Raw genomic sequence first — 13,961 nt, 5'->3', positions numbered from 1 at the left:
CTGACACTGTCATGAGTGCGCTTTTATTTGTGGATAATACTGAGATCATAGCCTTGCAGTTTGTAACTCGTTGGGTTATCCCAGGATTTTGGTGCAAGGACGTATGATTTATTGTGACCACGAGGGGTTTTTTCCTATGCAAAAAGTAACAAAAAGGTTAATAACCTCTAGAAGTTTCTGCTGGGTGAATTTATTTTGTGAAGGAAACCTTAGACTTGGGCTTTAGGTTGTTCAATCGATACTGTTCCTAACTGTAGGCATTAGCATCTACATCTGATGTGACAGAAATTTGGAAACATGGGCAATTCACGTCAGGAGCTCTTTTTGTCAGTAAAACTGCTGAGTAAATGTACTGTTAACAACTTTCCTTTTTCACTCAGCCAGTATAATAGTTTTGCATTAAAAGCAATTCCAAAAGAAGTTTTGTGTAACAGGATGAGAAGCCTATCAGATGGCACCTCTGGACTTCTATGGAGACTTGGCCAATCCTATATAGCTTCAAATTTCTTTTTGTAGTGGAAATCCACTTCTCACTGATTGTTCTTCTGGGGCAAATTACATTTTAATTTATTTTTTTTAATTGTGTTGTCTCCACAGTTTTGAGGGGAAGATCAATTTTCCCATCTCCTCCTTGATTTCTGCTCCATTCTGAACTGACAAGTCTGTTCAGACAACCTCTAACCACACACATCTTACAGTTTTCTTTGGAAGACTTCCAGTCCCTGTTTTAGAACGTCACAGCTTATTTTGAACCTTTTCCATCTCTTGGATTTCATAGTCTCACTTTCTTTTGATTTTAATTCCTTTCATCTGTTTTCATCCAGCCCCTCTCCACACCCACCCACCCCCACTGGCTCTTTCACTTACTTCATCGTGTTCCACCAGGACTGCTTGCTGACAGTGTATCTTCTTTCCAAACCGAATCTACTTCTCATACTAGTGTCACCCTTTCTTGTTAGTGATGATTAATCAAAATTTGGGGATTCAAAGGGATTTTTTAGTCAGAAGAAAAGATTTGTTGATGGAATTAGATACTTTTCATGTAACGCCATGTATTTATTATAATAGACAAGGCACTCCTTTCTTAAGGAGCATTTCCTCACTTCAAATTCCTTTTGTACAGCGTGTGGCAGAAGCCCTGTGTTGGTGTTTTTTTCTGCTGCACTGATTCCACCTGCACTAGGCTCTTTTGTTTGTGAGTTTATTGTGTGCTTGGCTGCTGGTTATCCCTGCCAACCCTGCCTTGTTTCTACACGTGCTCCCTTTCTCCCGCTGGTGTCCAGCCAGACAGGAAGCGTTTGTGCAAAGCCAGGTTTTCAGCTGGCTCTCATGGCTATTGTCCACAAAGCTGGGTTCAGCCTGAGGGACTACAGCAGCATGTCCTGGCTGGGGCATGGTGGAGTAGCCTGCGTAATCTTGTGCAACTTCAAAGTGCTGGTAAGACTCTTGCTGAGTCACAGGAGGATTTCAGGGGCCTAAACCATTTTTATAATTTTTTTTTTTTTTTTTTCTGTCTTAATGCTCTGTCCTAATCTAAACCACAGAACAGTTCTTTGAGGCTTTCTTTTTGATGGTGTTTTCTGAGTGTTTCAGTGTTCTGCTGTCCTCTATTTGGATGACAAAATGTGAGAGACAGTAATCACCTGATTACCTACATAATTACACCTTGAGCCCTGTATGGTCTGGACATAATAGCATTTCCCACCCTGAACCTGGAGATGTGACTGTTAATTCCAATCAGTTTGTCTCTGAGGGAGGATGAACAATGTGTTACTGTCACCACCTACTGCTGCCTCTTGTCTGTGCATTTTGTTTAACAGGCACAAGTTTCCTGCAATTAAACCAAAATCTTTTAATGTCTCCAACCAAACATTTGTTTACCAGCACCCTGCATTTGGATGGGCAATCTCTGAGAAGTTTCTTGCATTGCATTAAATAAACAGCAAAAGCAAAGCTGTTGGGATGCGGAGGGCTTGGCAGAGAATTGTCAGCAGAGCATTCAGTGCAGTGGGTGGAGGGATAAGCTACTGGGTGCAGGGGCTATGTGTTGTTTAAGCTACTGTGGCACATTGTCATGTATTCTACAGGTTGTCCTCTCATCGGTTGCACAGTTCATTTTTCATCATGCACCAAGTTTGAAAATACTAAATATTTGTTCTATGCATTTCTTTTGCATAATTATTCAGAGAAAAGTAACTAATTGCTAGAGAGGGCTCTTTCCTGTGTCTTGTGTCACTTTTGTTTATTCTTTCTCTGTTTTACTTGAAAGTCAGATTCTGTCTTCTTCCTGGATGACATAGGGGGACTTCAAGAATTCACTTCCAAATATGAAATGTCTCCCAGATTTCATCTCTTGGGGACATGCTAATAAAAGGTTCCTGTAACATATGGAAAATAAAAAGCTGCCTGCCTCTGCAGAAGTACAATCAAGAAGTGGTCAGCTTCTCTGCTAAGTCAATTCCAGTGAGAGGAATGGCCCAGGAACTTTAACTTCTTAGCTGCAAAATCTTCACAATTTTTATTCCTGTGTGCTGAGTAGATTCTGAGGCACCTGTGAAGCCTGAAGCAAACAGATGTATTCCTCTAAATTTTTATGTCTAAAATACAGTCAGCTTCCAGTGAACTCTGGCTTGCTAGGAAGAGTTCAGCTGTGCTCTTGTTTGTGAACAGCTGAGTTCATAGTTGTAAAACTATGAGTGCTACTTAAACAAATAACGGATGCACACAAGCAAACACAGCTGCCACGCGCCCAGCAGCGTGGCATCTGGAGCAGTGTCCTGAAGACAAGTTAAAATAAATCATATATGGCTCACAGTATTTCAGAAGGACAGTGACAACGGCAGCTAATTGCATTTTGTAACTAACTCAATGAGCGTATGTTTTAGATATTCTTGTCTCAGTAGATAAAAATTAGATGCAGGTGATATTCGACATGGACTAAAAGATCTCTGCTGTGTTGCAGAGTGCTTAAAAAATTGGCTTATCTTCTCTCTTCCAGATGCAAAACTTAACTGAGTGGTTCATGAAATCTTTTGTGATCTCAAATTTCCACTTTTAAAGAAGTACACAGAATCTGTATTTCCTTGTATCGTTTTTGATCTCTAGCAGTGCTGCCAGGTATGTTTCACTTATAATCTTTTCACCCCGTGGGACCTCAGAAAAACAGAAGATCCATTTTTAAAAAGATTTTTTTCTGTTTTCCAAATGCCTTCCTTCCGCAGTTCTAAACTTACATGGTTACTTATAAAGCTGCTTTAATGTTTGGGAGGTTTTTATCAAGTAGATGGGCCAGATCTGAAGGGTTTCTAGAAGTCAGATCTGAAAGCAGGGTTTCCACAATGGCACAGATTTTAGAACTTTTTTTGAGGTGCCCAGTTGTCCCCTTTCACAGACACTGTGTCCACACGCTTCTAGTTTCCAAAGCCAAGTGAACAAGTTCTCGTTTGTATTCCTGTCCCTCAAAAGACCAGTTTCCCTTCATAGTTCATTGTAGAACCTGTAGTGAACTTACTGAGACCTACAAATACCATCAGCAGTTTTTGTGCCAAGTGACAGACCTAAATTCAGGCTTCAGGGAGGTAAATTTAGGAAACAGGAGAAAGTTGCAATGGAGTCAGATATTACTTGGATGAAATTGGTTTTGCTTGCAAAGAAAGCACAAAGTTATTTTTGTCTGGATGCTAGTAGCACACAATTTGTTTACACTATTTTTTCCAGACAGCAGTTACCCCAGAGAGTCCCTAGTGTTTTCTGAGGAATGTATTCTCAGTGCTTTTCTTGGCTGAACGTACGTATTTGTTTATATCCTGCTCCAGTTCCATCTCCAACCTTGTCTCCCTACTATATATGAAAAAGAGATAATTTCCAACTTGATGCCTGATCCTGTTCCCTACATATCCAGATTTCTTTCCTATGGAGACCAGGATATGGCAGGGGCTGATGAAAACCCAGATGTTGTCCTGACAAGGATGCAGCTGGATCATTTGTGCAACTCCAAGAGTTGGGGAGTGCTCTCAAAACCGTCATTTTAGGTGGAGCTGCTGGGAATGGATGTTATCCAGTCTGGCTTATGTCAATCACCGATATCTTGCGTCTACTTTCCATTGGTCTTTGTTTTGCATGGTGAAATGGGTTTTTTGGTTTGCTGCTGATTTTTTAATCTGGAAAAGATATTACTTGTTCATAAAAAATATTGCTAATGGAGGACAGTGATTATAGCTATTAGTTTCAGTATGATTTAACTTTAACCCATGATGCTGTATGTACTCTATTTACTCACTATCATTTTTCTTCTGAATCAGTGTCTCAGAAGCTACAAGGAGGTGTGCTGGGATCTTGTTGGCATCCATACATCCTATTCTTATAGCCCTTCTGCCATTTCTCCTGGTGCATCCAGACCTGGGCATTTCCCTTTGTTCTCTATTCAAACCAGTTTTAATGTTGATATCACAAGCCTGTACAGCATGAAGCAGCCAGTGATATAAAGTTGCATGTGCTGAAGAAATCCTCAAGCTCACCTAGAGCTCTTTGCAGATTACGTGAAGTTTTTCAGGAGTCAGTTCTCATGTGTTGTTTCTGTGGCATTTGCAGGGATAAGCGCAGCAGTTAAGAGAGCCATTGATGCACCAGGTATAAAGAGAAATCCAGTCCTGACCTTAAGAAGCATTAAGGATGGAAACGTCCCAGAACATGCTTGTTTCAGGTAGGTAAGTACATACTTGAAGGCTAATTCTGCATGAAAGCAAGGTATCTGTGGATTAAATAAATCAAGCAAGTCTTGCTCATAAAGCAGGTTTCATTGTTTGAAAATAAATATTCCAGAGACACAGAACATCCAAGATACTTAAATATCTACTTCCTATCTACAAAAGAGGGCTAAGTGTCTTGACAGACTTTGGACAGTGAATCAAAACTGAGCTGCTGGATCTGTTAAGCAGTCTAGCCCAACACTGTGAAAAAGGTTCCCACCCTCAAAATATGGACACTAGATCCACTTGTCAGGCTTCTCCTGAGGTAGCACAGTTTTCAGCCTGACATATTAGTATGAGATACTTTATTTCTAGGTTATGGTAATATGATGGGCTGTCAGAGATTCCTAATGCAGAATGCAAATATCCCACCTCTAGCTGTGTAAATATCTGCAGATAGTAGGAGCCTCAGGAGCAGCAGAAATATCCACTTGTACAAAAAAGTAGTGATTGGCTGTTATCAAGTTAGTGTATTATGGTCATTATATTGCCCAACAAGGGCCTAGAGTTACCCTCTTTCCTGTGAGAGTGATTGACACAACACAAGAGAACTCAGAAGAAGCAGAGCTGCCCCTTGATATCTGTCCTCAACAAATTACTGTGAGATGGTGTGAAACCAAAGAGAGGAAGGGGAAATTGCTGCCTTGTAAACAAGCTGCTGATTATCAGGCTGGTCAGTCGGAAATGCCAGTCCCTGGGATAGGCACATACCTGGGAAAGCTCAGGAAGGTATTTTCATTGTGGTTTGGGGTGGAGCAGTCTCTGGACAGATCAGTGGTGAACACAGTACTGGCTGTCTCAGGTTTTCACTTTTAAATTGCATCTTAGCTTAGGCAACAGGAAAGCAAAAAGTAATTAATTATAGCACACAGAATATGCAACCATCTCTGAGTATCCTTGGACACAAACTTTTGTGTGTGTACTACCAACCAGTAACGGAGGAGATGCACTGGGGTTGTACATGACACAGCTTCTCTACAGTGAATGCAGCAGTGATGCTGAGTAGGCTGAGGGAGAGTACAGATTAGGAACCTGGAGGAAGCAGTGGTGCTGAGGGAGGCCGCAGCACCCTTTGGCTTCTGTAATCATTGCAATAACAGAGCGCTGCTCGGAGAAAGTAAAGTGCCCCTGGAGAGTAAGAAAATGACTCAGATGCACCAACATCTCATGATGACCCAGGAAGTGCTCATTACTCTGTATTTACAAGACCTGTGAACTCAGAGCAAAGACTGAAAAAGCACTTGCAGATACCTGACACAGCAATAGTGCTGAAGCATAAAGGAAGGACAAAACAAGAAAGAAAAATCCAATTGATAATGAGCCTCTTGTTACTCTTCAGCCCCGTGAATCTGTGAAGGGCAGGAGATGTGGCACATGTGTTGAAAAGGACTTGCACACTGTCACCAGAATACTTAAGCATTCAAAGCAGGAGGAAGGGAACCCAAACCACCACATTTACCATAAAAACATGTCATAAGCATATACAAAATATACCAAATGCCCACTAGTACAGATTAGAATTGACTGGAACAGTGCAGTGCATTGTGTATATATGCTCTGCTCATTATGGTTAGGGTGTTAACTGAATAATGTCTCAGTTTCCTTGAGCAAATAAATGGCTCAGTTTCTCTGGTTTCCCCAGCAATTGGCTAGAGGAAATACCTGCTGTTTCTAAACCTTTTATTTGCTCTCCCACAGGGAAGAAATTTGCACTGTGGTAGAATTTATATTTCTGTTTCTGTTTCTTTCAAAGCTGGTTATTGTAGGGTGCTACAGGGTTGAAAGTCTTTGGTGTCATAGAAGCATACAGGTTGCCTTGTAAGGAGTCTAGAATCTGGTGGTATATCAGGAGTAAAAATAAAATAAAGCTAAATGTAAAGGTATAAGGATTGCATAAAGCTTTTTCATTGACTAGTACCAGTTCAGATCATCACAGGGCATCATCATGCCCCAGACTGAAGCTACTAATGCTATAGTTCAAATCCTGTTCTCACTTCACTCTACTTCTAAATGTGGACAAACGAATGTGTTGCCATTATGTGATGAAACTAGAGTGTTACAATCTAGGCCACTGTTTAACAATTGGTAGCAATGGTCTTTGTATTGGTTTGAATGGTCCTCATCCCACTACAGATATCCACTGCTAGCCTTGATTCCCTCTTGTTGGTTACACCAGCACAGGTATTCATAGAATAAACGAATCAAGAGAAAGGAGCTCTGATTTTATGCCACGTGATTGTTCCGTTACCAGTTCTTAATTGTGATGCACCATGCAGCTGCACAAACATTTGTGCCTGTAGATTAGGCTATTGAAAGGTTAGAAGAAATGAGGAAATGTGGAGACAAGATAGAAGAAAAGAGATAGCAGCTTCTGCTGAAGGCAGCAGTGATGTCAAAGTTATTGTTAAATTTCACTCTGAAAGAAATGCTCTGCTGTGGAGCTGCCCAGGCACCTCACCCTGCAGAAAAGCTGAAGTTGGCCAGAACGGGGAAAGAATTCATGTAGGCAAACATGTTTTCTCGCTCAGATCAAATACTTAGTGTTCAGAAATATTCAGAATGTGGCCATTTAATTTACAACCTTTCTTAAAAGTAGAAAATGCAGGATTTCAAACACTGCAGCTCAGAGGGCATTTTTGATTGCGTTGTCACAAAGTACACTTCATATAAGTCATATCTGATCGTTGATACGGTAAAAGGAAGCAAATCGAGTCAATGAGTCACATTGTTTTAGAGACTGAGCCTACGTGCTGAAAAGCAATCGCGACATTTCCACAGAAGAACATTGCTGGGCTTCACGTTCCCATCAGCGAGGCTGAAATGTTGATCCAAAATTGCTTCTTGCATTTCTTTATAGATGGAAACAGTTGTTTGTCAAAACCAGGTAGAATTCATAAGAACTTAAGAACTCTTAAGAACTGGAATAACAATTTGCTGTCAGCAGGACATATGAATTGGCGTGAGAGGTTTTTGTTGTTTGTGTCCCTGCAGATAAGGTGGAAGACTTGAAAAACCTAAGCTGAGGTCAGTGCTGGAGTTAGTGATGCTGTGATGGTCATGCCCATAGTGCTTGGGGTGAGATTGGGTTAATATCACAGGAATTAATTTTGCTTATTTTTGGGTGTCTCTGGAAATTTTGACCAAATGCTGTTACATGGACCATACTTTGTCTGATTTCTTGACACTTAATGGTAGTTCTATTTGACTGAACAATAACCTTTAAATATTTTGTCATGTTCATTATGTTATGAAAACATCATTAAGCAGGTGCTATTAGACACTGGCACTAGAAATAATCCTATACAAATATGATTGAGGCAGGTCATCTAGTTCTTGCATCTCCAACATGACATCTAAGTTTCCTTCATGAATTGCTTTGGATTCTGATGTACACCAGAAAATGTAGGAATGGCCATTGAGGATCAGAGTAAGGGTCTATCAAAGATGGTATTTTATTCCTGAGCTGGAGATGCCGTGGAAAAGAGCAGATACTTTGGAGAAGAGGAAAAGGACGAGCATTGGGAGGCTACACGTCCAGAATATTCTCACACTCTAGCCAGTTCTGGAGCAGGGATTTCCTGACCTGGATGACATTTCTAGGTGTCCTCAGTGTTTTTCCTTCTATGTTCTTGTTGAATCTTGTCTTCAGTCTCTGTATACTTTTGAAATACATGAAATCCTTTAGTGAGAAATTCCCCAGGTCAAGTATTTTTTGCCTGAAGAACTTCTTATTGTTTGTCTGAGCTTTGCTTCCTGTAGCTTTACATGATGGCCTGAGTTCTCATATTAGAAGAATATTCTCATATTGACAAAACTGGAATAAAGGAATGCCTCTGATCTTTGTTCTAAACTGCCTAAATATTAAAAATATGTAAAGATTTGGTTTAAAGTACCTGAAGCCTGATGTAACCACAGTTTATAGTTAGTTATATCATATTAAATATGGATTAATAGCTTTCCCAATATTTATGGAAATATTATTGCTTGGAAGTGTGCATATAGATTTCCATTTGTACAATCCTTTTTAATACAGAATATTTGTTACAGTGGAAAACCAAATACAAATGAAATTCTGTGGCTCTGTTGTACAAAGTTAAGAAAAATGAATAGTGCATAAAGGAAAATATTATCTGAGCCAGAATGAGGTCACACAAGTAGAAAATAGGACACAAATAATTTTCTAATGTGAGTGGACTGTTTCTTTAAGTATATGGCAGGAGTTCAGAATAAGTACTGAGCAGGGTAGGTGCTCTCTCAGTGAGTGCAGGCTGTTGAAACTGAAAATCATTTCTCAATTTTTTGTCACTGCCTGTGTGGACAAACATGTGCTGGGATTTTAACTGGTAGTTCACTGGGTAATTTTGGATAGCTACTCTGCTATTAGTCATAAGGACTGGAAAAAATTTGCTCACTTTTGGACACAGCTCCTGATATCAGGAAAAGCCAGAACAGCAGCAATGCCATTCATGATCATGTAAGAGATTTCAGTCTATGCAGGTGTCGCTTGTTCCAGAGCATTACAGACATCTGGGAAGTGTAATTCATCCTGTTTATGTATCGCACCCTCAGAATTTGTGTTTCATGTTCAGTGGTTGATTGTGTCATGAAAAAACCCTAAATGTTGCAAAAGATAAAGTTTTCCTGTGAGTGACATGTCACCCTGGACTGTAATGAACTTGCTGTTCATACTAGAACCCTTGCTGAGGACAGAAGTGTAGCAAGACATAAGATAGGCACAAATTTATAGGAAAAGAAATCCATTTCTCCTGCAGCCTTATTCCTTCCAGAAGTTCTGCATCAAGTAAAAAGAAACACATTTGATCCAGGCTTTCACTAGCATGTGCAGTCCTACCATAATCTGCCACAGAATGCTTTAGCATTTAGCTAGTCATGTCTTCTGTTAGTGCTTTGGTGTTTCGTAGCCATAAACAGAGCTTTCTTCAACTGAATGGAAGAGGACAAAGTTTGTTTTCACAGAGTGCATGTGTTCCTTCTTATTTGGATTTTGAAAAGACACTACAGAGCGAAACATAAAACGTCCTGTCAAAAGACAGAAGTAATCACTGCTGACGATTGCTGTAGTTTGGATATACACTAGCAGAACTGTGAGAGAGATGATGGTCTAGAGGACAGGCAAATGTGTTCCTCATATATGTGTCCTACCCTTCATCAAATGGTACAGAAGGAAAGCGTACACTGCAAATAGTTAAAAAAATAAATCCATTTCTCGGATATAAGGTTTGTCTTCTTATCATCTGCCTATATTTCAGTTTCTCTTAAGTCAGTCATTATTTCCCGGAGGGAAATTCTCCCTGGCACCGCCCAATTCCTTTAACTTGCCAAGCATCCTGTGATAAGGAGACAGTAGAAGTAAGATGAAATTAATAAGAGAGGAGCTTAGGTGGCAGAGGCTTGAGCACAAACCCAAAGGCCAAGCACCCCTCAGCTCTATCACAGGGAACATCCCCAAGTCAGTCCCCTGAAACTCAGGGCTCGCATTCCCTGTGTAGCAAACGCAGCCTTCTAATCTTGTTTTTCCCATCAAGGAAGGCTGAACAGGCTGTCACAGACACAAGCAGAGAGTTCAGAGAGCAGAGGGGCAAGCAGGAGCCCAGCGGCCCGGCATTTTTCTTTCTTAATCCTGGGAATGCTGTTAGTTCATTCAGGATCCTCTCAGCATTTTCACACCTGGGTCTTGATCCCACTTTCATAGCAAAACAAAACTGTCAAGAAAGAACAGATATGAATCCAGGAACCAAAAATTACACTTATTGCCCTGATTTGGTGACAGAGAAAAGCTGAAATATGTATCCATGCCCCTGGGTATGAGAGAAGGCTCTCTTCTCCATCATATCCTTACATAATGAAGAGGTTAGCAAATACGATAGAATCATTTACAGAGCAGGTCCCTAAAGGTAAACAGAAGTGATGAGTATTTCAGGCTTTTACAATGTTATTGACATTGTGGTTTTAGCATGGGCAGTTAAATTCTGATTCTCTTTTCTGCTTGCAATCTGGAAAAAAAAAGTGACCTCAGAGAACTGTCAGTATTTTTGAAGTCTCATTATTTCTGCGTAAGCGTGTAATATATATCTCTAATAAAAAAGCCAGGCTAAGAGGGTGGACTTCTTCATTTGGTCTTCTTAGGAGCTATGGAGCTTTCATCATTCTGGAAAACAGTTGCAAGGAAAAACTAGAAATCATTCATCTCAGGAGCTCAGCATCAGTGTTGCTTCAGTGCTTAAAAAGCGGTTTTGGCATTCTGGCATTTAGTATTGGCTGAGTCAGAAAAGCTGCTTAACTCTCCTCTTTTGTCAAAAACTGAAGGCTTATATGGAAGTAAGCTGATTGACTAGGTCCAAATGTGCTCTCAAAACAAGCTACTTATCTAATGACCTCTTATTTCCTTAGGTTTTATAAAGGTATATATGTATGAAAAATGGTTATCTGAAAAAGAAATAAATACAGGTTTTTTCCCAGTTTATGTATCTTCCAGTAAGGAATAGGAGGAATTGATGGACTGATACTGGAATTGTCAATACACCCTTTGGAGGGAAAAGTCCCTCCAAAAAAAAATGTCACATATCTACTAGAGTCATTGGCTGAGTCTGTGGAGATAGAGACAAGTGGAATCTGGTCAACCTAGTACAACTTCTTTCCTCCAAAAACTTGATCATGTTTCTTGTGAATTTTAACTTTCATGGAATAAGATAGGTGGGCCTGTCAAAGGTTGGGAATTGTTGAACATGGAACAATGCTGCCTGGTTCCTGTAAGGGCAAATGCATCTTGTTGTCAGTGAGCTAATTTATAGCTATAACCTCACTGTATATTTGCAGGAGGAATTGTAAATTAGCTATTGTCACTGAGGAAATAGATCTGGGTGTCACAGGTCTGATGTTTTTATAGAACTGTGTACAATGTTTTATGGCAGTCAAAAAGGCATCTGGAGCTTTAGGAAGCATTTAAAAAGGAATGATGGGGAAAAAAAAAGAGAAAATATGAGAAAATTATATTGCTTTCAGTGCTTCATCTTGACAGCAACCAGATGTGTGTTCTTCTACAGCGTGTGATTAAATGGTAGAAGGCATTGTCACAAGATGCTGAGCTGGCCAAAAGTACGATGAGTTTGAAGAAAACACATTGTAAGTACTGTCAATACACAGCTGTAATAGTACAGAGTTTGCACTTGGACTCTTGCTAAGCATTAGATCTGACTAAAAGAAAACAGCTTATTCCTTTGTAACTTCTGAATTTTGCTTATTCTCAGCCTGCCTTCCAGATTCTTCCATGCAATAGTCTCTTCCTCTTTAGAAATCCACACAAATTGTGAAGTCATCTATGCCCTGACTGGCACACTAATAGCTATTATTAAAAATAATTATCTGCAGATAATATTAAAAATAAATTCTCATGATGGTTTTCAACAACCGAGATCTCAGGCTTGTTTTTATAGATGGCAAAATTTTTGTTTCACTTTTGCACACAGAAATAAAATGCCTATTTGCTGGCCCAGAAGTTTCCATGGCAGTCTGTATAATTTCCAAAAGATCCATTTCCTGTCGAGTCCCTCATAATATCCTATTATAAACAAGAATAAATGCAAAGCTTGAAACAAGTCTGCAATAACAAACCAGATTTTCCTGGGATTTTCCCATGTTATGGGATAGCAACATAAAAAATGCAATCATTTGGGGAGTGGGAAGCAATCCAGAAACAAAAGCAAATAAAAGCCAGTAAATGGATAATGCATCTGTCACCTGACACATAACCAGGATGTTTGTATTAGACAATATTCAGCACAGACAGAGATGTGGAGGCCAGCAAACCAATGTCTCTCTTCTTCTAAGGAAGAGTTAAAAGTATTTTTCAGGGACTTTCCAGTATTTCTTTCAATGACTTCCTCTATAGTTTGCAGCATTGATACATTAGAGAGAAGCATACTTTTGGTGTTATAAGAACAGTAACATTGAAACTCAAGGGAACAAATTACAGTTGGTGGTTGAAAAAGCTTTTGATACAAGAGCAGAACTACTGCAACCAGGCATGGCAGGGGGAGTTTGAGGATAAGGAAATGACACGAGGTTGCTGCTTGCCTTGCTGATTGTTACTACTGTCCTCTTGCTCCCAAATTGAAATTGTTGGTGAAAGAAGGAAGTGCAGGTGATTTGGAAGGGAGATGAAGGGACCAAGACAATAGCTGAGGACAGAAAGGACTTGTAAACACCTCTGCTGCATTTATTTGCAAGGAGGGCAGTAGAGAAATGAATGGAGAGTGATGAATACACATGGTGGCTGTAACATGGAATGGCCTTCTGCCAGGATTATAGAAATGCAATTTAGATGTGAAATGAAGTGGCCAAGAGGAGCAGAAGCTTACACGAGACTGGGAAAAGGAGAAGACGGACAAGAACATTTAGTTACTGCAGTGAAATCTCAGAGTCTTTCCGTTCCTTGTGGTGCAAGTGTCCTGACTCTTACTCACTGCCTGGTCAGCTTTCTGGTATGTTACAGACCTGCAGGCACACACAAAGACACTTACTAAATAGTCTACAAGTTTTCAAAGGGTGCAGTCTTCTCCTGGGACTTCTACATGGCCTGGTAACTGGAGGGCCACAGGGCACATTGTTTAGAGTTCAAGCGGCTGAACGCCTCCATCTGATGCCAAAATAATACGGGTTGAGGAGAGGACTGACATCAGTCTTACCATGAAGGGTCTTCAAGAAGAAGCAAGCCAAAGATAGCTCTCTTATTTTATGATCATGAACTTACCTGGGAAAAATCCTTCTGCTGTTTTAAGACTTTCTAGATCATATGTAAAAGTGAAATAAAAGTGTGGATGCCTCAAATAAAGAAGTGTACACTAGGTTAGAGCAATAGGCTTTAAACCCTCGTATCCTCAGTTCCTTTCCTGAAGATGCCCAACATGTCACTGACTTTCCCTTGGCTGCCGTTGCACTTTGAGCTGATGATCTCAGAGAATTGTTAAGGATGGATGTTTCATACTAGTGTTTTATGAACTACACTGGGACTCCTATGGGAAGATGCATTATACCCATGAGAGCTGTGCTCTCCAGCAGCCTCTGTGGGACAGGAAATGGGGTGGTGGCAATATGAAGCATCCCAGTTTATCTGCCAGAATCTTTCCTCAGTGTTCATGTGCGGTATGAGTGCTTCTCTCCCAAAAGGTCCAAGCATCAGTGCCCATGCATGAT

Source organism: Antrostomus carolinensis, unplaced genomic scaffold, assembly GCF_000700745.2.
Source record: "Antrostomus carolinensis isolate BGI_N321 unplaced genomic scaffold, ASM70074v2 scaffold11406, whole genome shotgun sequence".
Lineage (NCBI taxonomy): Eukaryota > Metazoa > Chordata > Aves > Caprimulgiformes > Caprimulgidae > Antrostomus > Antrostomus carolinensis.
The sequence above is the reverse complement of the archived record's forward strand: the minus strand, read 5'-3'. Positions refer to the sequence as shown.